Raw genomic sequence first — 7,191 nt, 5'->3', positions numbered from 1 at the left:
GCTGCTCCGACTTTAGCAGCTTTTTGGCCACCGACCACCGACTCATCCACGCCGAGACCACCCCTCTCTCCCAGGAAGCTGAGCCTTGTCATCGCCCGGAGCCTTGGAGCCTTGGAGCCATTACCACGTGGGCTCGGGATCTCTGCTCCCCTGGGGGTGATTCTTAGACCGCCGGTCCCCCTCTTTCCAACAGAATCGGCCACCACATGGACTCGGGAGCTCTCCTCCCAGGCGGCGGTTCCTTGGCCTGCCTGCCCCCCATTTCCAGGCTAGCTCTTTAGCAGCTTTCTGGCCACCGACCGCCAACTTTAGCTGCTTTTTGGCCACCGACCGCCGACTTTAGCAGCTTTTTGGCCACCGACCACCGACTCATCCACGCCGAGACCGCCCCTCTCCCGGGAAGCTGAGCCTTGTCATCGTGGGGAGCCTTGGAGCCATTACCGCGTGGGCTCGGGATCTCTGCTCCCCTGAGGCGCAGCCTTGGCCCGCCCGGCCCCGATTCCCGACAAGCCCCCCCTTTGCCTCCCGCTCGCCGACTCATCTGCGCCTCCTCCGCCTCCCCCGGGGAGCTGAGCCTCGGACCGCCCGGACCCGCGCCCATCTCATCCTTTCCCAACCTGGACCTCCGCACCCCCACTCGGGAACTCCGACACTAAGGATCTTCACCCCCACAGACCCCCAGCCACCAGCTCCCATTCCACCCTCCCCTGCTCGGGCCCGGGGACATTGCGCTCCCCTTCTCGACCCTGGGGACATTGTGTTCCCCTGCTCGGCCCTAGGGACATTGTGTCCTCTGGGGACATTGTGTCCCCCTGCTCGGGCCCAGGGACATTGTGCTCCCCAACCGCCCCCCCACTCCTCCTGAGGCGGCCATTTTGGGAAGCCCTCACTCTCTCTTCCCCCTTGAGGTGATTCATCTCCCCCGCTCCCACCCCGGGCGATGATGTCCTCGTTCTCACCGTGTTACCTTACCTTAGCCACCGCCTATGGCCGCCACCCACCCCGGACAACCTCAGGGCCCCCCCCTGCCGCCACAGGGACATTTGGTCATGAGCTCTGGGACTCCCTCGGCGGCTGGCCGCTTGACTTTGAGTCTGATCGGGTAGGGTCGGGTCGTCCCCCGACCCTGGTCAGCGCCTGCTTATTAACACTATTGTATTGTGTCTTACTGTACCATGTTGCTATATTAGCGATTTCACTTGTTATTGTTTATTGTCGTCAGTGCTGCCACCCACCTCTCTGGCCTCACCAGCCGCCTGACTTTGAGTTTGATCAGGTCGGCCCTTAATCAAGCCTACCCCCGACCCTGGTCATCGCCTGCTTATTAACACTACTGTATTGTATCATACTGTATCATGTTGCTATATTACCGATTTCGTTTGTTACTGTTTATTGTTGTCAGTGCTGCCACCCACCTCTCTGGCCTCACCATGTCCCTCCCGCCCCTTCCTATCCTCCCCTTCCCCTTCCCCCCCTCGTTCAGCTCTTTCCCGCTCTCTCCTCTGTCTCCTCCCCCAACCCGCCCTAGAACCCCACTTTATCAGTGCTACCCCTCTTCCCCCTCCCCCTACTCTCCCCCCCACCAAACCCCCTCCTCACCCCCTCCCCGCTTCTCTCTTCCCCACCCACGCCCCATCCCAGTCCTCCTGTCCCACCGCTACCCCTCATCCCCCTCTCCCCATCCAGGGCCCCGCCACCTCCTTCCCATCCAAACCCTCCCCTCCCCCCGCCCTTTTCCCCCTCTCCCCCTTGCACCCACAGCTACTTTCAAGTATGGCCTCTGGAACCCCCAGCTCTATTACAGATAAGCTACCTTTCGTCCATGACCTTTTCCTCTCCCGCTCTCTCCTCCTCCTCGCCCTTTCAGAAACGTGGCTCACTCCCGAAGACACGGTCTCCGCCGCCGCTCTCTCCAGCGGCGGCCTCTCCTTCTCCCACTCCCCCAGACTCACCTGTAAGGGAGGAGGCGTTGGCTTCCTCCTCTCACCCCGTTGCCGCTTCCGCACTATCCCTCCTCCCCCCTCCCTCTCCTTCCCCTCCTTCGAAGCCCATATCATTCGCCTCTACCACCCCCTCCAGATACTTGTCGCTGTCATCTACCGCCCTCCCGGTCCCACCTCCGACTTCTTCAACCACCTTGACCCCTTTCTCACCTACCTTCTCTCCTTCTCTCTGCCCACTCTGATCCTCGGAGACTTCAACATCCATATGGATGTACCCGATGACTCCTCAGTGTCAGGTTCCAGGTACATGCATACATAATTTTTTCTGATACTGAGTCATGCTGTTTTCAGACTGACGTTGTCAGAAGAAAGTTCTGATATGTCCATTGAGAAACTAACAATACTTAATGAAAATGTGTTCTGACACTACAAGTTCTATTTGGTTCACATTCAATTAGAGGGAATATTAAAAAAAAAAGTCAGCTCTGCTCTAAAAGATCCTGGTCCACATAAAAGAGCACAAGATGTATGGGAATTTCTAGCGACATCTGAACTAGCAAAACAGGAAGATGAAAAATGCTACAGCTCTCTAATTCACAAAGCAAACTCTGTGGACAAAGAGACCTACAATGAAACTGGGTTAACCAAAGGTTCAGATCACAGACTTTCAGAGGTAAATTATACAGACATAAGGAAGCCACCCTTTCTTTTATCATAAAATTTGATTAAAAAAAAGATGAAAAGTTAGCCCTGTTCTTAAGAATCAAATCCAGGGAATGTTTTTTTTTTTAAAAAAAGTGTAATCTAGAAAATGAAATATCCCATTCCTTCTAGATAAAATGGTGTGGAAAGCATTTCCATTGTCCCTAATTAGAGTACTAAGCACTTTTTATCATCAGTGGCATTCACTGAGTGCTTATTTTGTGCAGATTCAATGTGCTAAGAGCTTGGGAGAGTAGAATACAAAGAGCTAGGAGACACCTTCCCTGCCCATAATGAAGTTACAGTTTAGAAGAGGAAAAAGACATTAATATAATTGAATAACTTACAGAAATTTACATAAGTGTGGGGTGAATATCAAGTAGTTATATGGTATGCCAGTGCTCACAACAGTGCTTAACACATGGTGTCATGAGCCCTCCCCCCCCCCCCATACCAACCAGGACCTTCCTGGACTGGGGGAGCCTCGGTGACAGGTAGTAGAGTTCAAACCACACCTTTGATCACTAAGGTTACTGTGGAAAGTGTTTTTACTTAGTCTTATCAGTGTGCAAGGGAGTGACACATACACTCACTCACTCACTCCATCAGTGGTCTAATACCAGTCTGTGGTCAAAGAAACCCATTCTGCCAATGCTCCTTCTTTCTGCTTCCAAGTGCTGTAGCCTTCTGCTGCTCTCAGCATGCTTCCTTCTTGCTTCTCCGCATGCTTCTGTTTCTCTGCATACCTCTGGGTGCCCCAAAGCAACTGCCTTTTATCTGCCTTAGGCATGGCAACTGTGACTCTATGTGGCAGTTACTGATTGGTCCAGGCCCGTTACTGGGTAGAACAGGGAGACAAATCCCACCTCCCTCCCTGCTTCGCTCCCTTCAGGTTTGGAATCAACTGCCACAGGTAGAGCACCTTAGTGGCTTTGCAAAGTCTCTTCCTTGTTGTTCGCAGGATCAACAGTCACTGGTAAGGCAGCTTGTTGTGGACTCACCACAGTAAGCACTTAAAAAATACCATTACAGATTCAAGTGCCTAGGCAATCAGATATAGAGGGAGCTGGGGAAAAGAGGGCTTCATTGGGGAAGACTTCTTGGAGGACATATGACTTTAATAAGGATTTGAGATTGGAGAGAGGAGGGAGTTCCAGGCTAGAGGGATGTTGTGGGAAAAGGTGTGGTGACAAGATAGTCAAATTCAAAGCACAGGGAGAAAGCTGGTGCTAGAGAAGCAAAGGGTGCAAGCTGGGCTGTAGTAGGAAATCAGTGAGGTAAGGTGGGGGCAGAGGTGGATGAAGTTCTTGAATGGGGAGATGAGTACTGAAGATTTTTTTTTATTATTATTGTAAAGGAGCTGGGCAGCAGATTGAAGAATGGACCAGAGTGGGAAGAAGCATGAGTCAGGGATGTCAGAAGGAAGGTTAGGACAGCAGCGTGGCTTAGTGGAAAGAGCCTGGATTTGGGAGCCAGAGGATGTGGGTTTTAATCCCAACTCTGATACTTGTCTGCTGTGTGACCTTGGGCAAATCACTTAACTTCTTGGTGCTTCAGTTACCTCATCTCTAACTAAAAATGGGGATTAAAAAATGTGAACCCCATGTGGAACAATCTGATTACCCTGTATCTACCCCAGTGCTTAGAACAGTGCTCAGCACATAGTAAGTGCTTAACAAATACCATTATTATTATGCTCATATCAACATAATAGCAGTTTGGATGCGGGATTTTAGCAGTGTTGTGAAGGTTGAACATACAGGATTTGATGACAGATTGAATATATGGGTTGTATGAAAGAGATGAGTTGAGAATGCCAAGATCATGGGAGGATAATGCTGTTGACTATAGGGATGGGAAGACAGAGGGAGGACAGCATTTGTGTAGGAAGATAAAGAGTTCTGTTTTGGACATATTTAGTTTGAGATGTCAGCAGGACTTCCTGTTAGAGATGTCCTGATGGCAGGAGGAAAGGAGAGACTTGATAAGGAGAGATGACAGAACTGGAGAGGTAAATTTGGAAATCACCTACAGAAAGATGATAGTTAAAGCTTTGTTAATAAGTGAGTTCTACAAGGGACAGGGTGTAGATGGAAAAAAAGAAGGGAACCCAGGAATTGAGCCTTGAGGGAACCCCACTGTCAGATGGTCAGAGGCAAAGGAGAGTCTGTAAAAGAAAATGAGGAGTGGTCAGAAAGGTAGGAGAACCAGGAGAAAAGTGTCAGTGAAGCCTAGGTTGAATAATATTTCAAGGAGAAGATGGTGTTCAACAGGAGAGGTCCAAGAGGATTGTGATGGAGTAGAGGCCATTAGTTGTTTTTTTTTAAGAAGATGGTCATTGGTGACCTCAAAGAGGGCAGTATCTATGGAGTGGAGTGAAAACCAAATTGAAGGGGGTCAAGGAGAGAATTGGTGGGGAGGAATTAGAAGAAGCAGGTAAATATAATTCACTCAAGGAGTTTAGAGAGGAATGGTAAGAGACAGATGAAGCGATACCTGGAGGGTTCCAGAGGAGGGAGGGACTGGAGAGCACCAGGGGAGATTTTAGGGAGATGATGCTTGATGTTTTCAATAATGTCAATAAAATATGTGGCTAGGTTATAAAAGGAAAGGAATGAAAGGGGTGGCCGGACAGGAGGATTGAGAAAGGAATTAAATGTCCAAAACAGCTGATAGGGCCAATGGTTATGGGAGACATGTAGGATGAAAAGATATTACTGTCGGGAAGAGGAGACGGCAGAATTAAATCATAATAATTAATTATGGCATTTAAGTGCTTACTATGTGACAGGCACTGTAATAAGCGCTGGGGTAGATACAAGCAAATCAGGCTGAATACAGTCCCTGTCACACGTGGGGCTCATGGTCTCAATCCTCATTTTACAGATGAGGGAACTGAGGCCCAGAGAACTAAAGTGACATGCCCAAGGTCTCACAACAGACAAGTGGCAGAGCTGGGATTAGAACCCATAACGTTCTTACTCCCAGGCCCATGTTGCTGAGGATGGAATTCCCCTCTCAGGGTCACGCCTGGAGAATTTCCAGTACTCTACCAGTCTTGACTACGGGAGGGGGAGTAAAGCAGAGGCCTACCCATTCCATTCATTGCTTGGGCAGTGGCTACTAAGTGGAAGGCAATCTGCTACAATAATTTAGTAGGCAGCAGCGGTGTGGGAGAGAGTTGAAGGCAGAGACTCAAGTTTACTGCGCTGAAGGAGGCAACAGTAAATCACTTCTGTATTTTTAACAAGAAAATTCTATGGATACACTACCAAAATGATTGCAGGTGGAGGTAGGGTATTCTGAGAGAGATGTATCCACAGCATCACTATGGGTTGGAGATGACTTGACAGCATAAGACAAGACAAGAGGATGGAGTTAAAATGGATGAAGTCAGCCAGGTGTCTCATAGACTAAAGGCAAATAGACATTAACATTAAAGCCTTTACTAGAAAAAAGAGCATTGGAAAGATTAACTACAATCAAGAGAAAAGAAATCTAGTCTTAAAGCCGTATTTTTGTATTTTTATTAAAATGTTTTAAAGGATTAATTCATTTATTCAGTTGTATTTACTGAGCACGGAGAGTACAATTTGGCAACAAATAGAGACAATTCCTAGCCAACAAGGGGCTCACAGTCTAGAAGCGGAGAACACAGACAACAAAACAAGTAGGCGGACATAGCATCAATATAAATAGAATTATTTATGCATATCATTAATAAAATAAATATAATATGTACATATATACACAAGTGCTGTGGGGTGGGGAGGGGAGTAGAACAGAGGGAGGGAGGGAGGGCAATGGGGAGGGGAGGAGGAGGAGAGAAAAAGGGTGGGGGTTCAGTGTCTGGGAAGGCCTCCTGGAGGAAGTGAGCTTTCAGTAGGGCTTTGAAAGGGGGAAGTGTGCTAGCTTGGTGGACGTGAGGAGGGAGGGCATTCCAGTTCAGAGATAGGATGTGGGCCATGGGTCGACTGAGGGACAGGCGAGAACGAGGCACAGTGAAGAGGTTAGCGGCAGAGGAGCAGAGTGTGCAGGCTGGTCTGTAGAAGGAGAGAAGGGAGGTAAGGTAGGAGGGGACAAGGTGATAAAGAGCCTTGAAGCCAATAGTGAGGAATTGTTGCTTCATACAAAGGTTGATAGGCAACCACTGGCGAATAGATATTGTACATAACTTCTTCTCTTGAATTTTGCATAAAATAGGGGTCAAGTCAATTGTGGTTTTTTTAGAAGGTAACGCTCCATGAGTCAGGCATTAGGTGATTGTGAATAATGAATCAAACTCTCAAACTTGTCAGTGGTAGAATTGTTATTCATGCCAAGTTCTGAGTAGGATAGAAGTGCTGAGAACAGCTATCTTTGGGAATCTAAATACAATTTACATATGTAGTTTTTAAGGAAAGGATACAAGAGGATAATAGGATGAGAATATCAGGGAAGGAAATAAAGACAAAGCACAGAGATCGAGAGAGTGAGAAAGAGGGAGAGCTAGAAGAGAGAAGAAATGTGGGAGAAGAGGATCAATACATCTTTATGCCCCAATGTG

At 48.5% G+C, this 7,191-nt stretch overlaps 1 non-coding gene across 1 annotated transcript; it reads left to right on the top strand.

The window, feature by feature from the left end:
• The first annotated feature begins 5,657 nt into the window (after window positions 1–5,657).
• On the top strand, window positions 5,658–5,795 carry LOC114809951. Its single transcript, XR_003757722.1, has one exon. It is a non-coding gene; the product is annotated as a small nucleolar RNA SNORA7 (small nucleolar RNA).
• The last annotated feature ends 1,396 nt before the right edge of the window (window positions 5,796–7,191 follow it).

This window comes from Ornithorhynchus anatinus, chromosome 2, assembly GCF_004115215.2.
Source record: "Ornithorhynchus anatinus isolate Pmale09 chromosome 2, mOrnAna1.pri.v4, whole genome shotgun sequence".
In the NCBI taxonomy this organism is placed as follows: domain Eukaryota; kingdom Metazoa; phylum Chordata; class Mammalia; order Monotremata; family Ornithorhynchidae; genus Ornithorhynchus; species Ornithorhynchus anatinus.
This window is presented reverse-complemented; position numbering and strand designations above follow the sequence as displayed.